The sequence below is a fragment of the Hyperolius riggenbachi genome, chromosome 3 (assembly GCF_040937935.1).
Source record: "Hyperolius riggenbachi isolate aHypRig1 chromosome 3, aHypRig1.pri, whole genome shotgun sequence".
NCBI lineage: Eukaryota > Metazoa > Chordata > Amphibia > Anura > Hyperoliidae > Hyperolius > Hyperolius riggenbachi.
The window spans coordinates 196,448,519-196,472,688 of record NC_090648.1 but is presented as its reverse complement, the minus strand read 5'-3'; positions in this window follow the sequence as shown (position 1 = coordinate 196,472,688).

Here is a 24,170-nt window from a genome sequence, read left to right as displayed (position 1 = left end):
CCATTGTTTACTGCCACTCTGATTCTGCTGGGAACAGTAGTACACCGCTCGCTCAGCCAGACTATATGGCATTGTGTTTACTGCCACTCTGTGTACACCGCTCAGCCACACTATATAGCATTGCATACTCTGCCAGTCAGTGTGTATATTGCTGGGATCAGTAATACTCCACTCACCGTCAACCACTATATGAGCTCAACATGAGTTCCCCAGAGACCTCCGCTGTGAGCAGCACTCCCAACAACAGCAACAGCCAACGCCCCACGCAAGCTATAACATCCACCCCAGCAGCCAGTGGTCAGCAGCAGCCCTCCCCGGAGGAGAACGTTGTGTCCATCGGTCCGGCGCCAGAGCGATTAATGAGGGCTGCCATTGAGGAGATGATGGGGCCTGATGTGGAGGAGGAGGTCTGGCTCAGGCCAGCATCCCAAGTTAATGTTGAGGACGATGAGGGGTCTGTGTCTGGGGATGTTGGGGTGGCAGAGGTGGTGGGTGGGTCAGACTCAGGAGAAGAGTTGTATGATGAGGATGATGATCGGGACCATCTGTATGTGCCTCAGAGTCTGACCCCGGAAAACATGTTGTATCGTGTGTTTAGGTACTAAAATCTGCGTTCCCTCCCAGTAGTGTTGGGCGAACAGTGTTTGCCACTGTTCGGGTTCTGCAGAACATCACCCTGTTCGGGGTGACTATATAGCAGACTATATAGCATTGTGTTTAATGCCACTCTGTGTACACGGCTCAGCCACACTATATAGCATTGTGTTTACTTCCACTCTGTGTCTGCTGGGAACAGTAGTACACCGCTCACCCGCCACTGTATAGCATTGTGCTCTGTGTCGCTGCTGACAAAAGTGGTACACCGCTCACCCACCACTGTATAGCATTTCTGTACTGCCACTGTACTGCTGCCAGTCAGCGTGTACTTTAAGGATAAGTGAAATGAGGAAGAAATCCGGTGAAAGAGGGAGGGGCAAGGGAAGAGGTGTTTCCCCTGACGGTTCACGTACAGGCCACAGGGGAGCACCCAAGAAAACCCACTCAATACCGCCCATGTTGTCCAGGACAACAACCCTCACAGATCCAAAAGAACAGGACCAGATAATTACTTGGATGACCTCTCAAGCGTCCAGCAGTGGGTTAAGCAGCACCAGCACATCACGCACGAGGTCCGAGTCCTCAGCCAGTTACAAGGAGCCAGTGGGCACCAAGCTGACACAACCGGCAGCGACACCACGCACACAACTGCCAGATAACCAGACGACGTTGGAGTGAGCTGCGCAGAGGTTGTTCTGGGGAGCTCTACTCCACGGCGGCGGCCCCCCACAATGACATATGACGAGTTTGAGGAGATGGAAGAGGAGGGTATGGACAATGTGGACATAGACCCAGATTTTGTTTGTGAACGAGAACATCGCCGTCGTAGCAGCAGCACAGATGAGTCTGTTGAGGAACCCACTGCTGCACGAGTTCGCCTTGTGCCACAAGGTAGGCGGCGCGCAATTTCAGGCACCGCAAGCATGGTTCAAGTGAGAGGCAAAAGAGGCGCAAACAGAAATCGCCAGCAAGGCAGGTGCTCCAAAGTCTGGGCTTTCTTTGAAGACTGCACTGAGGATGTTACCATGGCGATTTGCAAGGTGTGCAAGACCCGCCTGAGCAGGGGGAAAAGTATTAACAACCTCTCCACCACCAGCATGAGCCGCCACATTCTATCCAAACATCCCACACTGTGGGCAAACGCGGCAGGACAGGGTACCACCAGCAACACTGCCTCCCTTGGGTTCACCAGACTCACCACCAGACCCGCCTCAGCAGCAGCAGTAGTCCAGCCATTGCGTGGTTCACAACATTCACAAACATCAGACGATGCTGACACTGTCACTTTCCGGACTAGTGCTCTTGAGGTCTCCCAGTGTTCATCAAACACAACAACCAACAGCCCTTCGGTGTGCAGCCCTACGGTTGAGTTGTCTGTCTCTGAGATGTTTGAGCGCAAGAGGAAATTGCCAGCAAATGACCCCCGGGCCGTGGCAGTAACAGCCAGCCAGCATAGCCAAGGTTCTGGCCTGCGAAATGCTGCCATATCGAGTGGTGGAGACAAACAGCTTCAAGGGCATGATGTCAGTGGCCATCCCACGTTACGTGGTTCCCAGCCGCTACCACTTTGCGCGCTCTGCAGTGCCTGAGTTGCATGAGCACGTGGTCAGCTAAATAACCCGAAGCTTGAAGAATGCCATTGCCTGCAAGGTTCACCTCACCACTGACACCTGGACGAGTGCGTTCGGCCAGGGTCGATACATCTCCCTTACCGCGCACTGGGTGAACCTTGTGGAGCCTGGCAGCGATTCCTCACCTGCTACGGCGCGGGTGTTGCCCACGCCGCAAACAGCTGCACCGCCGTCCCTCCCACTGGATAACAACAGCAGCACCTACCTCTCTGACTCCTTCTCCTCCAACGCATCTCAAAGCTGTACCTCATCCGGAAACGCTAACCCAGCACCAGCAGCAGTAGGATCGTGGAAGCAGTGCAGCACAGCTGTTGGCATGCATCAGCAAGCGTTGCTGAAGCTGATCTGCCTTGGGGATAAGCAGAACACAGGGGAGGAAATTTGGAGGGGAATAAAGGAACAGAGAGATTTGTGGCTGGCACCGCTGGACCTGAAACCGGGCATGAAGCTAGACACCTGGCACGAACTGGCAATGTACGCAATAGAGGTGCTGGCTTGCCCGGCAGCCAGCGTTATGTCGGAACGCTGTTTCAGTGCTGCCGGAGGCATCGTCACAGATCGGCGTATCCGCCTCTCCACAGAAAATGCAGACCGTCTGACTCAAATTAAAATGAATCAATCCTGGATTGGAAACGACTACGCAACACTCCAGGACCCCAACCAAGTAACATGACCAATGAACATCTGGGATGGTTTAGCGTTTCCGGTCCCTGTTTATTGAACCTCTCATCTGTATTACATTTATGACTGCATGGCGGTACAAAGCATGCTATCCGCACGCTTCTTGTCCTCATGCAAGGCCTGGGTTGTTGTGTCTCACAAAGCGTGGCCTTCTCCTCCTGCGCCTCCTCCTGTTCCATCACGTGTGCTGCTGCTGCTGGGTTAGCGTTGCCGGTCCCTGTTTATAGAACCTCTTATCTTTATTACATTTATGACTGCATGCATGGCGGTAAAAAGCATGCTATCCGCACGCTTTTTGTCCTCATGCAAGGCCTGGGTTGTTGTGTCTCACAAAGCGTGGCCTTCTCCTCCTGCGCCTCCTCCTGTTCCATCACGTGTGCTGCTGCTGCTGCTGCTGGGTTAGCGTTGCCGGTCCCTGTTTATGGAACCTCTTATCTTTATTACATTTATGACTGCATGGCGGTACAAAGCATGCTATCCGCACGCTTCTTGCCCTCATGCAAGGCCTGGGTTGTTGTGTCTCACAAAGCGTGGCCTTCTCCTCCTGCGCCTCCTCCTGTTCCATCACGTGTGCTGCTGCTGCTGCTGCTGGGTTAGCGTTGCCGGTCCTTGTTTATGGAACCTCTTATCTTTATTACATTTATGACTGCATGGCGGTACAAAGCATGCTATCCGCACGCTTCTTGCCCTCATGCAAGGCCGGGGTTGTTGTGTCTCACAAAGCGTGGCCTTCTCCTCCTGCGCCTCCTCCTGTTCCATCACGTGTGCTGCTGCTGGGTTAGCGTTACCGGTCCCTTTTCCTGGAACCTCTTATAAGTATTACATTTATGACTGCATGCCGACAAAAAACATGTTACCTGTGCAAAGAAAACAGACATTTCCCGCATTTAAAAGACAGTTTTCCCTTTGAAACTTTAAAATCGATTTTCTCAAAAACTATAAGCTCTTTTTGCTAATTTTTTTTCCTCTTGTACCCACTCCCAAGGTGCACATACCCTGTAAATTTGGGGTATGTAGCATGTAAGGAGGCTTTACAAAGCACAAAAGTTCGGGTCCCCATTGACTTCCATTATGTTCGGAGTTCGGGTCGAACACCCGAACATCGCGGCCATGTTCGGCCTGTTCGGCCCGAACCCGAACATCTAGATGTTCGCCCAACACTAGTTCCCAGATGCCGGACTGAGGGACAGAACGCTGTCATCCTGGGAGGGCTGCTGACCAGTGGGTGCTGGGGTGGATGTCACAACAAGCGTGGGACGTTGGCTGCTGCTGCTGCTGCTGCTTGGAGTGGTGCTCACAGTAGAGTTCTGGGAGGAAGTCATGATGTCCATGAGTACGTCAGGTTCCATTTGCTCAACCACCACACGGGGACCAGAAACTTTAAAATATTTGGACAATGGCGTCCGCTGACTTGGCCCAGGCTTTGCTGCCCCCCTTTCTGCTGCATCACGACCACGTACAGCTGGGCGTCCTCTCCCTGGACGTGGAGCAGTCCCAGAAGTGGCTGAGGCAATTGAACTCCCTTTCCTCTCACCCCGCAGGGGTATATATGCTCAGTATATGTAGGCAGGTGTATATGTCCCCAGTATATGTAGGCAGATGTATATGTCCCCAGTATATGTAGGCAGGGGTATATGTCCCCAGTATATGTAGGCAGGGGTATGTCCCCAGTATATGTAGGCAGGTGTATATGTCCCCAGTATATGTAGGCAGGTGTATATGTCCCCAGTATATGTAGGCAGGGGTATGTCCCCAGTATATATAGGCAAGTGTATATGTCCCCAGTATATGTAGGCAGGTGTATATGTCCCCAGTATAAGTAGGCAGGGGTATATGTGCTCAGTATATGTAGCCAGTGGGATATGTCCCCAGTATATGTAGGCAGGGGTATATGTCCCCAGTATATGTAGGCAGGGGTATATGTCCCCAGTATATGTAGGCAGGGGTATATGTCCCCAGTATATGTAGGCAGGGGTATATGTCCCCAGTATATGTAGGCAGGTGTATATGTCCCCAGTATATGTAGGCAGGGGTATATATGCCCAGTACATGTAGGCAGGGGTATATGTCCCCAGTATATGTAGGCAGGTGTATATGTCCCCAGTATATGTAGGCAGGTGTATATGTCCCCAGGATATGTAGGCAGGGGTATGTCCCCAGTATATGTAGGCAGGTGTATATGTCCCCAGTATATGTAGGCAGGTGTATATGTCCCCAGGATATGTAGGCAGGGGTATATGTCCCCAGTATATGTAGGCAGGTGTATATGTCCCTAGTATATGTAGGCAGGTGTATATGTCCCCAGTATATGTAGGCAGGGGTATATGTCCCCAGTATATGTAGGCAGGTGTATATGTCCCCAGTATATGTAGGCAGGGGTATATATGCCCAGTATATGTAGGCAGGGGTATATGTCCCCAGTATATGTAGGCAGGTGTATATGTCCCCAGGATATGTAGGCAGGGGTATGTCCCCAGTATATGTAGGCAGGTGTATATGTCCCCAGTATATGTAGGCAGGTGTATATGTAGGCAGGTGTATATGTCCCCAGTATATGTAGGCAGGTGTATATGTCCCCAGTATATGTAGGCAGGTGTATATGTGCCCAGGTAGCCAGGTGTGCCCCCAGCCCCCTACCCGGAGGGAGCAGAGCAGGGAAGGCGAGCTATAGGGACAGCGGGGATGGGCAGACATCTCCCCCCCCACCCCTCACCTTTGTGCTCCCCTTCCTGCCTCTCCCCTCCGGCGTTTTTAAGTGTCGGCCCGGCGGCGAAAGTGGGCGGAGACTTACCTCGTTCCAGTCGCATGGGACGCTCCGCTCTGTGTGCGGCTAGAAGACCAGACTAGCTGCACACAGAGCGGAGCGTCACACGCGACTGGAACGCAGGAAGTCTCTGCCCACTTTCGCCGCCGGCCCGACACTTAAAAACGCTGGAGGGGAGAGAGGCAGGAAGGGGAGCACAAAGGTGAGGGATGGGGGGGGAGATGTCCGCCCATCCCCACTGTCCCTATAGCTCGCCTTCCCTGCTCTGCCCCCCTCCACACAAGCCAGGGTGAACGGCGTTCACTTTGAAAAAAAAGTGGGTGGACGCCGTTCACCCGCGTTCACGCAGGACTCGACCCCTGTCTAGCAAGGACAGAGCTTTTCCATCATGGCCGCCGCTTTATATTCAGGAGGGGAGGGCATAGCTCCCCTCCTGTGATTGGTTGCTAGGGCCTGGCTGAGGCCCTCTGATTGGCCTGCAATGTGTCACTTCCGCATAGTTTGACGCATTTCCGCTAACCACGACTTCAGCGCCGGGTTTCACGAGCGTGAATGCGGATTTCTGTGCGCATTCACGCGAAGCCGAAGCAGATTTTCGTGGTTGTAAATCTATTCACGGCTTAACGTGTCCGAGGCGGAATGCGTCAAAATGGTCGTGAATCCACACGTAAGCGTGATCACGACCTGGCGGTGAGCACCACTGTCCGTTATTATTTCTGATAATTTTTCTGGTCGATTTCTCATAGAAGTGAATGGAAATTGATAAGAAAAGATAAGAAAATCGATTGTAAAATCGTTACTGACTGCAATACACACAATTGCTCGCTCTCCCAGCTCTAGCAATTTCCTACCTTTATCTGGTCAGCAGGGGCCCGTCACAAACACTGGTTCACACGACAACTGGGTGTGTGTGTTGCAGTCAACGTTCAGTATAGAGGCAGTGGGGGTGAATTCCCTTGTGGTGAGAGGTCCAGGGCCCACCTGCACTTCCCTCTTGGTATCGCATGGTGGTTTGGGGACCCCAGTCAGTGAGTCTGGGGCCCCCAGCTGTTGTTTGAACCAGTGTTTGTGGTTTTCAATTCTTTTTTTGCAGCTTCCATGATGCGGGTGATGGGTGAGTGGTTAGGGAGGGACCCCTGTGGGAGGCCTGCCTGCACGGGGCGGTCCTGCTAGCGATCTAGTCTACGATTACATGCAACCGAAGCCTCCCACCTGAATGCTGCCTAATTTATGCAATTCCTGCTAAATTTGGTATGGCAGGCAATGGGTGTATAACTGTGCACCTGATTAGCTGACGGGCGCCTGCTGACCAGATAAAGGTAGGAAATTGCTAGAGCTGGGAGTGAGCAATTGTGTGTGTTGCAGTCAAAATTCAGTATAGAGGCAGTGGGGGTGAATTCCCTGGTGGTGAGAGGTCCAGGGCCCACCCGCACTTCCCTCTAGGTATTGCATGGTGGTTTGGGGGCCCCGGTCAGTGAGAGAGTCTGGGGCCCCAGCTGTCGTTTGAACCAGTGTTTGTGATTTCCATCCATTTACATTGGCAGAGCATTTAGGGAAATCACTAGCGATTTAAAGCGCTCCCTAAATGTTCAGATGTCTGCGGACACCTCAAAAGTCTGCCATACATTCTGGCCAGCAGTTTCTAGCAGCACTTTACACAAAGCGCAGGGAGGCGGGGGTCGGTCAGCATGGGGCCATCAGGGCACAGCTTTTTTTTTTTTCATGTTGCGGTGGGGGGGTGACTTGAGTATAGGCCACTTTTGGGCCACTTTTTTGGCCTCAAAAACTCGGCTTATACTCAAGTATATACAGTTTTCAATGGGGATTAGCTGATAACGGATAAGGGGGTTTTCTAGTTTCTTGAGACTCAATGTTAAAAATACAGTAGGCCTAGCTAATACCCAACTCTATATACATACCATGAACCCTGTATTAAATGTTAAAGTACAGTAATTGAAAGTGTATTCCTTGGGGAGCATTGGACGCCAGTCTTTAAGCACATCAGAGCTCACAAATACCCAAAAAGGTTGGTCTTTACCACTGTAAGTACTGCCAGTGATTTATGCTGGTTGGTTAAGACTGCTGCTTAATTGAGTTCTGGATTACCAGCAGTGGCGTCCCTACCATGGGGCGGCCAGGAGCGCTCCGCTCCGGGTGTCAGCTCCAGGGGAGGTGTCATCAAGGCCTCCCCAGAAGCCTTGATGACACAGGAGGGGAAGCAGCGCTGAAGGAGGGGTGGCAGCGTCGGCGGGGAGGGGGGAAATACCCCCCCCACATCTCCCTTACCTGGGTCCCCTCCTTCGGCGCTTCCCCTCCACGGGCGCCGGCAACGGGCACTGACAGGGCGGCTGATAGCCGCCCTCAGTTTACCCGAGCAGGGCTACGGGAAGATGGCCGCCGAAGCCCGCACTGGAGACAAAAAGAGACGGCAAGATGGCCGCCGACGCCATCTTGCCGTCTATTTTTGTCTCCAGTGCGGGCTTCGGTGGCCATCTTCCCGTAGCCCTGCACTGATGACGCAGCAGGAGACGGCGCGGGACATTCAAGAGGAGCTGCGGAGGCTGCCTGGGATTCGGAAGAGAGGTTTCATCTGCAGGTAAGTGAATGGTTTTTTTTTCTTTTACAGGTGCACCGGCCCGGCCACCCACCGCTGCTGCCCACCTACCCACCGCTGCTGCCCACCACCTACCCACCACTGCTGCCCACCTACCCACCAGGCTACCCACCGCTGCTGCCCACCTACCCACCGCTGCTGCCCACCTACCCACCACTGCTGCCCACCTACCCACCAGGCTACCCACCGCTGCTGCCCACCTACCCACCGCTGCTGCCCACCTACCCACCACTGCTGCCCACCTACCCACCAGGCTACCCAGCAGGCTACCCACCGCTGCTGCCCACCTACCCACCACTGCTGCCCACCTACCCACCACTGCTGCCCACCTACCCACCAGGCTACCCAGCAGGCTACCCACCACTGCTGCCCACCTACCCCCCACTGCTGCCCACCTACCCACCACTGCTGCCCACCTACCCACCAGGCTACCCAGCAGGCTGCCCATCTACCCACCACTGCTGCCTACCTACCCACCAGGCTACCCAGCAGGCTACCCACCACTGCTGCCCACCTATCCACCACTGCTGCCCACCTACCCACCGCTGCTGCCCACCTACCCACCACTGCTGCCCACCTACCCACCAGGCTACCCACCACTGCTGCCCACCTACCCACCACTGCTGCCCACCTACCCACCAGGCTACCCAGCAGGCTGCCCACCTACCCACCAGGCTACCCACCACTGCTGCCCACCTACCCACCGCTGCTGCCCACCTACCCACCGCTGCTGCCCACCTACCCACCGCTGCAGCCCACCTACCCACCACTGCTGCCCTCCTACCCACCAGGCTACCCAGCAGGCTGCCCATCTACCCACCAAGCTACCCACCACTGCTGCCCACCTACCCACCACTGCTACCCACCTACGCACCACTGCTGCCCACCTACCCACCACTGCTGCCCACCTACCCACCATGCTACCCAGCAGGCTGCCCACCTACCCACCAGGCTACCCAGCAGGCTGCCCACCTACCCACCACTGCTGCCCACCTACCCACCACTGCTACCCAGCAGGCTGCCCACCTACCCACCAGGCTACCCAGCAGGCTGCCCACCTACCCACCACTGCTGCTCACCTACCCACCACTGCTACCCAGCAGGCTGCCCACCTACCCACCACTGCTACCCAGCATGCTGCCCACCTACCCACCACTGCTGCCCCCCTACCCACCAGGCTACCCACCATGCTACCCACCTACCCACCACTGCTGCCCACCTACCCACCAGGCTACTCAGCAGGCTGCCCACCTACCCACCACTGCTGCCCCCCTACCCACCACTGCTACCCAGCAGGCTGCCCACCTACCCACTAGGCAATCAGGCTGCTCACCCTTAACCACCTACCCACCAGGCTATCAGCTTGCCAACACTCAAATCTGCTACCGATATTGTGTATTTTGTGGTCAGATCTGCTACCGACATTGTGTATTTTGTGGTCAGATTAACTGCCGACATTGTGTATTTTGTGGTCAGTTTAACTACCGTCATTGTGTATTTTGTGGTCAGTTTAACTACCGTCATTGTGTATTTTGTGGTCAGTTTAACTACCGTCGTGTATTTTGTGGTCAGTTTAACTACCGTCATTGTGTATTTTGTGGTCAGTTTAACTACCGATATTGTGTATTTTGTGGTGAAATCTGGTGCTGACATTGTGTATGTTCTGGTCAAATCTACCGCAAGATTGAATGATTTTTTTCTGGTCAAATCTGCCGACATGATTGAATGTATTTTCCTGTGAAATCTGCTCACATAACGTGTAATGTCTGGTGAAATGTTCTCGCATTACGTGTATTTTATGTTGAAAGCTTCTGACATTTTGTGTATTTTCTGGAGAAAAGCTGCGCAATGATGTGAATTTTCTGGAGAAAGGTTGACTAAAACTTGGGTGCACTTTTAAATTAGCTCCGCCCCATCCGGTCATAGCCACGCCCATTTTTTCGCGGTGGTGGACCGTGGGTGGGGGGGTGTCTTTCAATACCTAGCACCGGGTGTCAAATGCCCTAGGTACGCCACTGATTACCAGTACTCTACTGTACTAAGAAAACAACCTTTTTGCTTACTGAAGTTGCTAAAATCAGCTTTTCAGGGGGAATCACAACAATAGCATTTGCTAAAATGATTCTAGTTGAGGTTCAGACTACAAAATACAAGTATTTTAATTTGATTAACATTTCTTTAAAAAAAATGTTTTGACATTTTGATGTAATATCTAAACAGGGCTATTACAAAATTGACATATACAGCAAACTGTGTTGTCAAGGTTTGGTGCTGCTGAGTCCCAGAAATGTCTCTCAGGCCTCTTTCACAATGGGTCGATGTGTTTGAAAGTCGCACAACGTGCCCCTAATGCAGCGCATGTAGGTTATGAAATTGGACGTTATTTTGCACTGCGTTATGTGTCTCTTGGTGCGCCGTTTTCATTGCATGCGGATTGAACGAAACCAGCGCATGCGTTACATTTAAAAAAAAAAAAACATTACTGAGCATGTGCAACACACATAATGCAGCGAATGTATTGCTAAACGCACAGCATGCAGCACTTTCTAAATATTGCTACACGTTACACACAACGCAACGTGTGCACTGTGAATGTCGCACAGACTTTGTATTGCTGTGTGTTAGTCTGCGTTATAATTTTTTATAACGTGCAACTTTAACGTCCCACTGTGAAAGAGGCCTTAAGGCTGCCATACACTGGTTGATTGCCACTAGATCGACCAGCAGATAGATCCCTCTGTAATCGAATCTGATCAAAGAGGGATCTATTGGCTGCCTACACTGATTTCACTATGAAACCGATTCACAATCTGTGGAGCTGCTGTTGCCGGCGCCCCCCCCCCCCACATACATTCCCTGATCCGGCTCGAGTCCCCCGGTCTCTGCTGCCTCTTCTCCGCTCTCTCTTCTCCGCGCTGGGCTACAGGGCTCCGGCTTCACTTTACTTCCTGTCGGGGGAAGTTTAAACAGTAGAGGGTGCTCTACTGTTTAATCAAACTCCCCCGACAGGAAGTAAATGAAGCTAGCCAGAGCCCTGGAGCCCAGCGCGGAGAAGAGACAGCGGGGACACACACCGGTGGAACAGGTAATGTATTACCGCTAGCGTTGGTCGTTGGACATTTGAGTGCCGCTATCGACGCACTCCTGACCCGCCAGCGATCGGGTGAAATCTTCTGCGTGGATAGATTGACGGGAACGATCGATTTCGGATGGAAATCGATCGTTCGGTCAGCGTTTGCACAACAATTTCACAGCAGATTCGATCACAGTGATCGAATCTGCTGTATATTGGTGGGAAATAGTATAAGTGTATGGGCATCTTTAGTGACTATGTGCAACAGTAAGTGTCCCCAAGAGGTCCTCAAAGATAAAAGCACAACTGAAATGAGAGGCATATGGAGGCTGACATATTAATTTCCATTTAAACAATCCAGATTGCATAGCTGTCCTGCTGTTCCTCTGCCTCTAATGCTAGGTACACACGATACAATATTCTGGCTGATTTACCTGCCAGATCAAATTTTTTTCCCAACATGTCCGATCTGAATTTCTATCGGTTTCCATTCACTTTATGGAAATCAGTCAGAAAATTGGTCGAAATTCAAATCAGACATGTTGGAAAAAATAGATTTTGCATGTAAATCTGCCAGAAAATTGTATTGTGTGTACCTAGCATAATACCCTTAAGGGCCCTTTTCCACCTGCAGTCGCTAGCGTTCACGCTGAACGCTAGCGATTGCTGAATCGCAAAACCGGCGATTCCCCGACGTTCGCGGCCGCGATTTTGCTATGCTATGCACTGCATAGCAAAATCACGGCAAATATCGCTCCGCCGCGCGTTCGCGTTCCCGTCAAAAGCGAATCGCGGTAGTGGAAATGACCTACCGCGATTCCTATGTTAAAAAGCAAACCGTAGCGATTGTAAAATCGCTAGCGGTTTGCGTTTTTGCGATTCAGCCAGCGCAAACGCGCTGGTGGAAAAGGGCCCTAAGACCCTTAAAAAGCATACAGATCAGGTCTCTGACTAAAGTCTGAGTAGATTAGCCACATGCTTGTTTCAGGTGTGTGATTAGATCAGCTGGGCTGCCAGGTAACTGCTATTGTTGAAAAGGAAATAAATACGGCAGCCACCATATCCCTTTCACTTCAGGCGTGCTTTAACATAAAATGGCTCTTCCCATTTTTAAAGTGGTATTAAACTCTGACATAATATTCAATAAAAATGTGTTTTCTTACTTTTTATAACCCATATAGTTATCATATTTCCTTTTGTGCACAACTATTATTATTCATTTAGAAATTACAAGTTCCCAAAATACAGTTTTGTTGTTTTTTTTGCTCTGAAAGCTGCCATTACATTTTATTCATAGCTACAGTATTTATATATTTTAATGTACCCAGTGAATTTTTCTGAGCTGTGTCTGATCTGCACACGTTAGAAGGAGTTTCTGCACTGCCAGGGAATGTTTACATTCCTCTCTTGCTACAGTTAAGTAAACACAAGATAATATCACCTATTCGGATTCGGGTCTCACTGCAGGGAGCTTTCTATTTAAAAAACGTAAGTCCTGTATATAACTGTTTGAATGCTGTTAAAAAAAATTGTGGTAGTGTAATGAATAGCGGAGATGCCGCCACGCTGTCTGGCGGCGGGGCGGCTGTCTCCGCGTTCAGACCGGCGGTTTCCGCACAGCAACATGTGTCTGGTTTGCCTGGGCCTTCTAGTGCACTCAGATGGAGAGCTACGCGCGCGCGCGCCAGAAGACAGGACCTTTATGCCAGCAGGAGAGGTATCAGCTGATCAGGACGATCAGCTGATCCCAGCAGAACTCCTGATTGGCTGAGTGGCTGGGGGCGGCACTGCGGAGCGCTGTAGTATATATAGATCTTCCTTGTCAGTTGCTGGTTGTCTGCCGTTGCGAATACATACGTGTGAGCACTCAGACCTCAGTCAGATCCCACAGTGTGTTAGAACCAGTTGGAACTGGGAATTCACACTTAGCCAGATTCCGCTCTTGTCATTTACTTTGTCATCTCTGTGTTATACTTTAGACCAGTTCCAGGGTGTTGAGACCAAGGACCTCACACCCAAGCTTAGGATTACTGTGTCATTACTGTGTTATACTTTAGACCAGTTCCAGGGTGTTGAGACCAAGGACTTCACACCCAAGCTTAGGATAGTGTGTTATTCTATAGACTAGTTCCCGGGTGTTGAGACTAAGGACCTCACACCTCAGACTAGGATTGTTTTTGATATCTATTATGACCACTGGCTCCGTTGACCTCTCGCTTACTGATTCGGTACCTCTGCCTATCTGTCTACCAGTTGCCAACCTTGCCTGTACCCGGTTACCGAATCAGCCTTCTGTCTCTGTACCTTATCTGCTCGTGTGTTGCCGACCTGGCCTGTCTGACCCTTCTGACTGTCACTCATCCCTCGAGTGATCAGTCTGTCTGTACTATCCGTGACACTAATCCCCCAGGTGTCAGTTAGCTGAAAGGACCTCCTGCTCCTCAGAGAGTCCTTCCTGCAGTTCAGCCAGTGGCCTTACCCTACAGGAGTCCACTGGTTGCAGTACAGTCGGATTCCCAATCCATCTGGGAATCCTTGGCTGCAGTACAGTCTGATTTCCAGTCCATCAGGGAATCACTGGCTGCAAGATTATCTCCTCCTCTCAAAGAGATAGTCCCTGCACAGCCAGAGGCCACCTGCCTCTCAGGTGGTCACTGGCTGCAGTAGTCTCTGTGTCTCCCGCTTCACGGGAGATAGCCTTACAGTTGCACCAAGCGTTTACACTTCATTAGGTGTCCAGAGGTTAGTCATACTTGTATTATTGGTGATTCTGCAGATCATCCATAATCAGGTATTTATCTGTATTGTTGATGATTTTGCAGATCATCAATGATCAGATTCTCTCTGTGTGCTGACACCAATCGTTACAGGTAGTACATTATATGCTGTAAATAATTTTTTAGAGCAAAGAAGAAATGCTGGGTTTCATACCGCTTTAAACAACATGTTCCCCAAAAATGTGGTTGGCATCCTGTGTCACTTTCGTCCCATTTACTGCTGTAGTTACATTATAAGCTGCCAAACAATCTGTCACAATTTTCCTCTGTTGACTTCAGCTGTGTTCAGATTTTAGGAGCTGCTGTGCATAATCATTTTGGCCTGTTTATCTGAATTTCTGCTCATGTTTGAGTAACACTATTTATCTGTGCACTGATCAGGGATAAAGTGCAAAGCAACCACGAAAGATTGTTTTGATAAACCATTTATCCCCAATGATAACTTCAAAGCTTTTCTTCACTGCACATCTCCAGTAGTAAATAAGCCACATGCAGCTCTGTCATGAAAGCAGTAACTTGTTTTTCTGAGTCCATAAATCATTTACCATGACGACCAGAAAAAAATATGTATGCTTTTGTCTGTACTTGTATCTCTTACTGAAGGTATAAAATGTCCATATTTACAAAGGTTGACAGGTTGTATGGACACATAGCAAGGTTGTATGGACACATAACATAAACCTGTCATTATCAGTGTCAGAATAGAAAACAAATCCTTCTTACAAACACCATATACAATAATAAAAGTCTTTTTACATTGACATTATCAGATGCTGGGCAAACCTCAGAATTTGCTTCCTTTATCTAATCCAACATTTGAGGAGGTAGATTTCACTGTCTGCCACTTTACTGTAATGTGAAATATGTGTGTTATAAAGCTTGTTGGCTCTTTTTTTTTTTTTGCAAGCACTTTCTTGTCATTATGTAACACAACAAACGTACTTTTCATGACAGCCCCACGGTGCATATAAGGGAGCATAGTGATAGTAACAAAAGTAGAAATAGCGTTTAACCTCCCTAGCGGTGCATTTCTGTCTGGATTTATGGGTCTATAAACAGTACATTTTTTTCAATACTTTTAGGCCTCCACTTCTTAAAGGGATACTGTAGGGGGTCGGGGAAAAATGAGTTGAACTTACCCGGGCCTTCTAATGGTCCCCTGCAGACATCCTGTGCCCACGCAGCCACTCACTGATGCTCTGGCCCCGCCTCCGGTTCACTTCTGGAATTTAAAGTCTGAAAACCACTGTGCCTGCATTGCAGTGTCCTCGCTCCCACTGACAACACCAGAAGTGTATAGCACAAGCCCAGTATGGTCTGTGTCTGCGCAGTACGCTCCTGGTAACATTAGCGGGAGCGAGGACACGGCAACGCAGGCGCAGTGGTTTTCAGACTTTAAAGTCTGAAATTCCAGAAGTGAACTGGAGGCGGGGCCAGGGCATCGGTGAGTGGCAGTGCGGGCACAGGATGTCTGCGGGGGACCATTAGAAGCCCTGGGTCAGTTCAACTCACTTTCCCCCGACCCCCCCTACAGTATTCCTTTAAGTCTTAACTCGCCAAAATATATCAGAATGAAGGCCTGATAGACATTCTGCATATGAATAAAAGACTGAAACACAAAATTGTTGAAATAATTACATTTATAAACTGAAAATATAGCAAAACTGTACAAATAAGACAGCAGATTATTATGCAGTGTGTACATATATACACCTAATACAGCTCCCGCGTATGGTAGATTTTAAAACTGGGAATGGCACAGAGGGTAACATCACAATCGGGGAAGTCATGGTCGGTGCATTTTTTGGGGGGAGTTGGTGGAATGTATTCCATGAAATGACGGCCTGTGAGGCGCTCTGGGTTCACTACATAGAAAGCACAGTGCCCAACTCTGGCATCTGCTGCAGTCTGTTATTTCATGCAGATGCACTCACACATCTTCCAGATTACGTCAGTGTGTGTTACTGGGTTGTCACTTCGCTGCTTGTGGAGGATGTAGGCATTCCACAAGCTTTGCTCCAGGAGATGACGAAAGATCTTTGTAATATTTTTTTTCCTTTTGCTGCTTCCTTACTGCAGGGTAAAAAGTCACTGCCTGGTCGGCTCTATCCACATCACACATGGTGCTGTTGTAGTCCACCATGCCCTGAGACGTTTGGATTTCTTTACCTCCTCTTGTCCTGGTGGTGACAGTTGAGGTGTCATGCACTGTTTAGGAGACAGACATCCTTTTTGTCACACCAGCGGAGAGCCAGCATTTTCCCCTTTTGTCAAGCAACTATGTCCCCAGTTTTCAGCTTCTGCTTGGCATTTCCTGCCTATTAGGCCTAACGGTGCCAAAGGCATCAGTCTATTGCTTTATGCGGAACTCAAAAAGTTCAGGGGAGCTGCAGAAATTATCAGTGGTCACACAATAGCCTTTGTCCAGTAAAGGCTCAACCAGAGACAGTACAGAGGATGTCGCCACTCCGTAGTTGCTGAACCTGGGGTTGAACTTGGTGCCTTTCCCAGTATACAGTATAGTGTTACAGATGTAACCGGTTGCTGACTCACATAGCATGTATGACGCCAAAGGGGCCCACTTGGATGCTATATACTGTATCCGACTCAGCCTCCGCTTATAGGCCATCAGACTCTAGTTAACACTTATGTCCCTCTGTGGTACATAAATGCTCCGGAAGTTCTCAACAATGAGCTGATACACCTCACAAATTTGTTTCAGTTTTGGCGCAGTGTGAATGGACTCCTCGAAGGTGTAGTTGTTGGCGAAGTGCAAAAACGTAATGATCAAACTGAAGCGATATTTGGACATCACCGTTCCAAAAAAAAGGGGTCGCAATGAGTTTATTGGAGGTCCAATACCATTTCTGCAGGGGCTTCCCCATCACTCCTTTAAAAAAATGTTATTAAATGATTTTACACTATTAGGAGCTCTCTTAGTTTAAGTGTCTCCAGGAACTTCAGTGGTAATCTGCCTGCCCCCATATGCTTACATCCTACCTCTGGATTTTGGGAGGATATTAGGGTGAGTGCAGGCACATTGGGTGCCGTTGCATGTGAACAGGTGCGGTGGAGGCGGCTTGGTTTACACTGGTGAAGAGGTTACATAGTTACATAGTTATTTTGGTTGAAAAAAGACATACGTCCATCGAGTTCAACCAGTACAAAGTACAACTCCAGCCCGTCCCCCACAAACCCCTGTTGATCCAGAGGAAGGCAAAAAAAAACCCACAAGGCATGGTCCAATTAGCCCCAAAAGGGAAAAATTCCTTCCTGACTCCAGATGGCAATCAGATAAAATCCTTGGATCAACATCATTAGGCATAACCTAGTAATTGTAGCCATGGATGTCTTTCAACGCAAGGAAAGCATCTAAGCCCCCTTTAAATGCAGGTATAGAGTTTGCCATAACGACTTCCTGTGGCAATGCATTCCACATCTTAATCACTCTTACTGTAAAGAACCCTTTCCTAAATAAATGGCTAAAACGTTTTTCCTCCATGCGCAGATCATGTCCTCTAGTCCTTTGAGAAGGCCTAGGGTCAAAAAGCTCATCCGCCAAGCTATTATATTGCCCTCTGATGTATTTATACATGTTAATTAGATCCCCTCTAAGGCGTCTTTTCTCTAGACTAAATAACCCCAGTTTATCTAACCTTTCTTGGTAAGCGAGACCTTCCATCCCACGTATCAATTTTGTAGCTCGTCTCTGCACCTGCTCTAAAACTGCAATATCTTTTTTGTAATGTGGTGCCCAGAACTGAATTCCATATTCCAGATGTGGCCTTACTAGAGAGTTAAAGAGGGGCAATATTATGCTCGCATCTCGAGTTTTTATTTCCCTTTTAATGCATCCCAAAATTTTGTTCGCTTTAGCTGCAGCGGCTTGGCATTGAGTACGATTATTTAACTTGTTGTCGATGAGTACTCCTAAGTCCTTCTCCAAGTTTGATGTCCCCAACTGTATCCCATTTATTTTGTATGGTGCTAGACCATTGGTACGACCAAAATGCATGACTTTACATTTGTCAACATTGAACTTCATCTGCCATGTATGTGCCCATATAGCCATCCTATCCAGATCCTGTTGCAATATGACACTATCTTCCTGAGAGTTGATGATTCTGCACAATGTTGTATCATCTGCAAAAATAGCAACATTGCTCACTACTGCATCTACTAGGTCATTAATAAATAAATTGAAGAGCACTGGACCCAGTACAGACCCCTGTGGGACCCCACTGCTAACAGTCTCCCATTTTGAGTACGATCCATTGACCACAACTCTTTGTTTTCTGTCCATTAGCCAGTTCCCTATCCATGAACAGAGACTCTTCCCCAGTCCTTGCATCCTCAACTTTTGCACCTGACTTTTGTGGGGAACAGTGTCGAAGGCCTTTGCAAAGTCCAAGTATATCACATCTACAGCATTCCCAATATCCATATTAGCATTCACTACCTCATAAAAGCTGAGCATGTTAGTCAAACAGGACCTGTCTTTAGTAAACCCATGTTGATGCTGAGAAATAAGATTATTTTCTACTATAAAGTCATGTATAGTATCTCTTAGTAACCCCTCAAATAGTTTGCATACAACTGATGTTAAGCTTACAGGTCTATAATTTCCTGGATCTGATTTTTTGCCCTTCTTAAGTAATGGGAAAACGTGGGCTGTATGCCAATCCACTGGGACTCTGCCAGTTGCAAGAGAGTCACAAAATATAAGATAAAGGGATTTATCTATAACTGAACTTAATTCCCTTAGGACCCGAGGATGCATGCCATCCGGGCCAGGTGCCTTGTCTATTTTTAATTTATTTAGTCTTGCCTTCACTTCTTCCTGCGTTAAAGAGAATCTGTATTGTTAAAATTGCACAAAAGTAAACATACCAGTGCGTTAGGGGACATCTCCTATTACCCTCTGTCACAATTTCGCCGCTCCCCGCCGCATTAAAAGTGGTTAAAAACAGTTTTTAAAAGTTTGTTTATAAACAAACAAAATGGCCACCAAAACAGGAAGTAGGTTGATGTACATATCCACACATAGAAAATACATCCATACACAAGCAGGCTGTATACACCCTTCCTTTTTAATCTCAAGAGATCATTTGTGTGCTTCTTTCCCTCTGCAGCTATCTTCCACTGAAGTGTCAGGCTGTTTCTTCCTGCAGAGTGCAGACAGCTGTGCCTGTATGTAATTCTTCAGTATGTGAAAGCCCAGCCAGCTCAGAGGACGATTTATCCAGCTTGTAAAAGATAATAGAGCAGAGAGAGCTGCACTAATCTAAATAATACACAGGCAGTGTGCAGAGAGGGGCCTGGAGGAGGGAGATGCATCACAGAACCACAACACTGAAGAACTTGGCAGCCTTCCAGACACAGCCTGACAAGTCTGACAAGAGAGAGATAAGTTGATTTATTACAGAGATGGTGATAGTAGAACGTGCTGCAGTAAGCCAGAACACATTAGAATAGCTTTTGGAACTTGTAGGATGATAAAAAACAGGATGCAATTTTTGTTACGGAGTCTCTTTAAGTATTTAATATTACAGTTAGAAGATTGAGACTCTTCCGCCTCTGTAGTTTGCAACAGTGCTGTTTCTTTTGTGAAGACAGAAGCAAAGAAAGCATTTAATAACTCTGCCTTACCTTGGTCATCCACCATTGAGTTCCCACCCTCATCCTTTAGGAGTCCTATACAGTCAACCTTTCTTTTTTTAGAGTTAATGTACTTGTAAAACTTTTTTGGGTTAGATTTGATATCCTTAGCGATTTGTTTTTCAGCTTCAATCTTTGCCTGCCTAATTTCTGTTTTTGCAATTTTTATTGCACTCCTTATAATTGCTTAGTGCAGCCTCGGTCCCCTCCTGTTTTAAGACCTTATAAGCATTTTTTTCCCTCTTCATTTTATCTTTAACCTTTCTATTCATCCATAGAGGCCTTTTTTTATTCCTAGACATTTTGTTTCCATATGGGATATACATACTACAATATTGATTGAGTAGAAGTTTAAAAGCTTGCCATTTCCCTTCAGTGTCTTCCCCTTGTAGTACATTATCCCAGTTCACCAAACTTAGTGCCTGCCTAATTTGATTGAACTTTGCTTTTCTAAAACTTATACCCAGGGAGAAACCATAGTCCCACTGACTTTGGGCTGCACTCTTACTAGGATATTTTAATTGGCCACACCCACTGTGTTGTGGACACGCCCACTGCATTCTGTAGCCACGCCCATTTTTCACCGTGGCGCGTGAAGTTCTCCTGGGGGGGGGGGCGCCGTAGGTTTGGGGTGCCTAGGGGAGCCCAAACTTTAAATACAGCCCTGCTGCCCCCTAGTGGCACCTCTCATTACTGCGCCACTGGAGGAGTCAGAGAGGAGATATGGAACTGCGTGATGGGGAGAAGACTTGCAGATGTTCCCGACGGTGCTGACAAGTAAGTTGTACTGTCACTTTTGCTCGCATCCCTCTGAATATCAGGTGGGGGGAGACTGCTTAAAATGGGGGGACATCTGGCAATCTATACTAGGGGCAGACCACCTAATACTCTAGTGTACAGCTGGCAATTTATGCTTGGGGGGGCTAACCAATCCTGAGGGGCACATCTGTCTATCTTAACTGGCGGAGGCTACCTAATTCCTGGGGGCACATCTAGCTATATATATTGGGGGGCTACATAAACCTTGGGGACACATCTGGCTTTATGGGGAGGGGGAGGTTATCTATACCTGGGGAAAGATCTATCTATACTGGGGAGGCTACCTAACACTGGGGGCACATCTGGCTATCTATACTGGGGAGGGGGGGGGGGACTTCCTACGCCAGCACAGTGGTGGACATGGTCAGGGGGGAGGGTGTCGGGAGGGCCTCCAAATTTCTTTTGCCCCAGGGCCCCATTGGAGCTAGAACCGGCCCTGGCAGAGTCAGGCAGCGGGCGGCTTTACTCACCTCCTGCTACTTGGTCTCAGACATCTCCTCTTCCGGGCTTCTTTCCCTTCTCCATCACCACACCCAGCATGCCCAATAGAGACACCACTGCACCCAGCATGGCACCACACAGGGCATCTATGTGGGCATACTGGGTGCTGTGATGCCTTTATGGGGGCATGCAGGGAGCTGTGGTTATATTATGGGGGCATGCTGGGAGTTGTGGTGCCTCAATGGGAGGCATACGGGAGCATGGGAGGAGGTCCACTATAAGCTCAGGGGACGCTATGGGGAGACTGACAGACAAACTGGCAGCAGGCCTGCCTGCCCAGCAGAAAGCCAGACCAGCCGGCACAGAAGCCAGGTAACTCTGCCTAGTTATGTTTAAATGACACTGCCTATTTATGTGATATGCTGGATTTTTTTTATTAATGGAGGGGGGTGGGCTTCATCCAACATCTCTGCACAATTGTTCTAATGACTGCATCTGCTCAGCCACTGACAGGGCCGGCCTGCTCATGAGGCAGGGTGAAACATTTGCCTCAGGCGGCAAACTTCAAAGGGCGGCACCCGCCCGGGGGGGCCGGCCGCCGAGCCGGAGGGGTAGCGGGCAGGTCGGGGGTATTGGGCCTAGCGGTGGGGAGGGGGGTCGGACCCCCACCTCCCTCGCCTGGGTCCCCCGATCTGCGCTCCCCTCCAGCCTGTAATTAGTAAGCCGCTGCCAGATCGTAAGAGGCACGGGCGGGGAGGACTCACCTTTTCCGCGTTCCAGCGAGCGCTCCACTGACGTCACTTCCTGCATCGCCGCCCACTGTATTGTAAGTGGACGGCGATGCAGGAACTGACGTCAATGGAGCGCACGATGGAACGCGGAAAAGGTGAGTCCTCCCCGCCCGTGCCTCTTACGATCTGGCAGCAGCTTACTAATTACAGGCTGGAGGGGAGCGCAGATCGGGGGACCCAGGCGAGGGAGGGGGTGGGTCCGACCCCCCTCCCCACCGCTAGGCCCAATACCCCCGACCTGCCCGCTAACCCTCCGGCTCGGCGGCCGCCCCCCCCCCCCCGGATGGGACGGGGGGGGGGGGGGGGCGGCGGCAGCAGCTCTGCTAAATTTGCCTCAGGCGGCAAAAAGTGACGGGCCGGCCCTGGCCACTGATAACGAATCTATAAACTTTTGTAGACAAAGATTTCTAGACAGTGCCAATTCAGTGTGCAGGGGGAGGGGGCCCCATCCAAAGTTTTGCAGGGGGGCCCAGTTCTAGTTACGCCACTGCTTAGACCGCTGTTAAGTTCATGTAAATGTGGCTCCACCCATGACCACTCCCACATTCTGGTGCATGGTCACACCCATTTTTCGGCTGGCGTGCCCAAAAGTGCCCCGGAACTCTTAGGATCCTAGCAACGCCCCAGTCAGTTGCTGACCCTGCACCAACTGGAGATCGGCAATGTGGTGTGTGACAACGGCAGCAATCTCATTTCGGCTTTGAATTTGGGGAAGTCGACACATGTACCCTGCATGGCACATGTGCTGAATCTAATAATTCAGAGATTTGTGTCTAAGTACCCAGGCTTACAGGAGGTCCTGAAGCAGTCCAGGAAGGTGTGTGGGCATATCAGGTGGTTCTACATGGCCATGGCACGCTTGGCCGATATTCAGCGGAGAAACAACCTGTCGGTGAGGCGATTGATTTGCGATAGCCTGACTCACTGGAATTCAACGCTCCTGATGTTTAACCGCCTGCTACAACAGGAGAAAGCCATCAACCAGTATATATACAACTACAGTGAAAGGTCATGCTCTGGGTAGCTGGGGTTGTTCTGGCCGAAGTAGTGGACACTCATGCAAAATGCCTGCAGGCTTATGCGGCCGTTTGAGGAGATGACAAACCTGGTGAGTCTCAGTGAAGGTGCCATCAGCGACTTGATCCCATATGCTTTCTTCCTGGAGAGTGCCGTGCGTAGAGTGGTGGATCAAGCTGTGGAGGAGCGTGAACAGGAAGAGACGGAAAAGTGGGAACAATCATAAGCAGAACCAGATGTTTCCTCAACACCTGCGGCAGCACAGAGGAGGGGGGAGGAGGAGGAAGAGTCATCTGGGGAAGAGGAGTCAGATGAGGAAGGTTTTTTTTTTTAGGCGGAAGAACAACCGCAGCAGGCGTTGCAGGGGAGCTTGTGCTGCTCACCTTTCCCGTGGTATTGTTCGTGGATGGGGGGAGGAGGAAAACTTACCTGAAATCACTGAGGAAGAGCAAGAGGAGATGGATAGTATGTCGGCATCCAACTTTGTGCAGATGGCGTCTTTCATGCTGTCCAGCCTTTTGAGGGACAGTCCCCGCACACAGCATCTATGCCTGCACGCCGTGTGACTGCCTGCCCCAAGACTAAGTTGGTCCCCCACACAGCAACTCTGCCTGCAGGCCGCTTGACTGCCTTCTCCGCCACCACCAACAGGGTCCAGGACTCCAGGTGGATTCCTGAATTTTTAAGGCCGCTAACAAAAACAATACTAATTTTTTCTGGTGCGTGTACATGCCTGCCTAATTTTTCTGGCTGCGCTGCAGCTGCAACAACAAAACCAAAGGCATGTGCATGTACATGTGTCAATTCTCCTTCGTGATCGTTACCTTGCTACGGTGAAAGGGCTTGCATATCACAATGAAGCAATGACCTCCATATGAGAGTGTTGGGTAGAGTGACCATTTTTTTGTTGGTTCAGCCTGGGACGGGGGGACGCTTAAAAATGGGGGGATGCAGCGGGCATAGCGCGCCGTGCTGAAAATAAACGCAATGTGGGCAAAATTTCAGCACAAAATAAATGCAATGGGCAACATGTCAGCACAAAATAAACGCATTGTGGGCAACATGTCAGTACAAAATAAACGCAATGGGCAACATGTCAGCACAAAATAAACGCATTGTGGGCAACATGTCAGCACAAAATAAACGCATTGCGGGCACAAAATAAACGCACTGTGGGCAAACATGTCAGCACAAAATAAACGCACTGTGGGCAACGTCAGTACAAAATAAACGCAATGCGGGCAACATGTCAGCACAAAATAAACGAATGAGGGCAAACATGTCAGCACAAAATAAACGCACTGCGG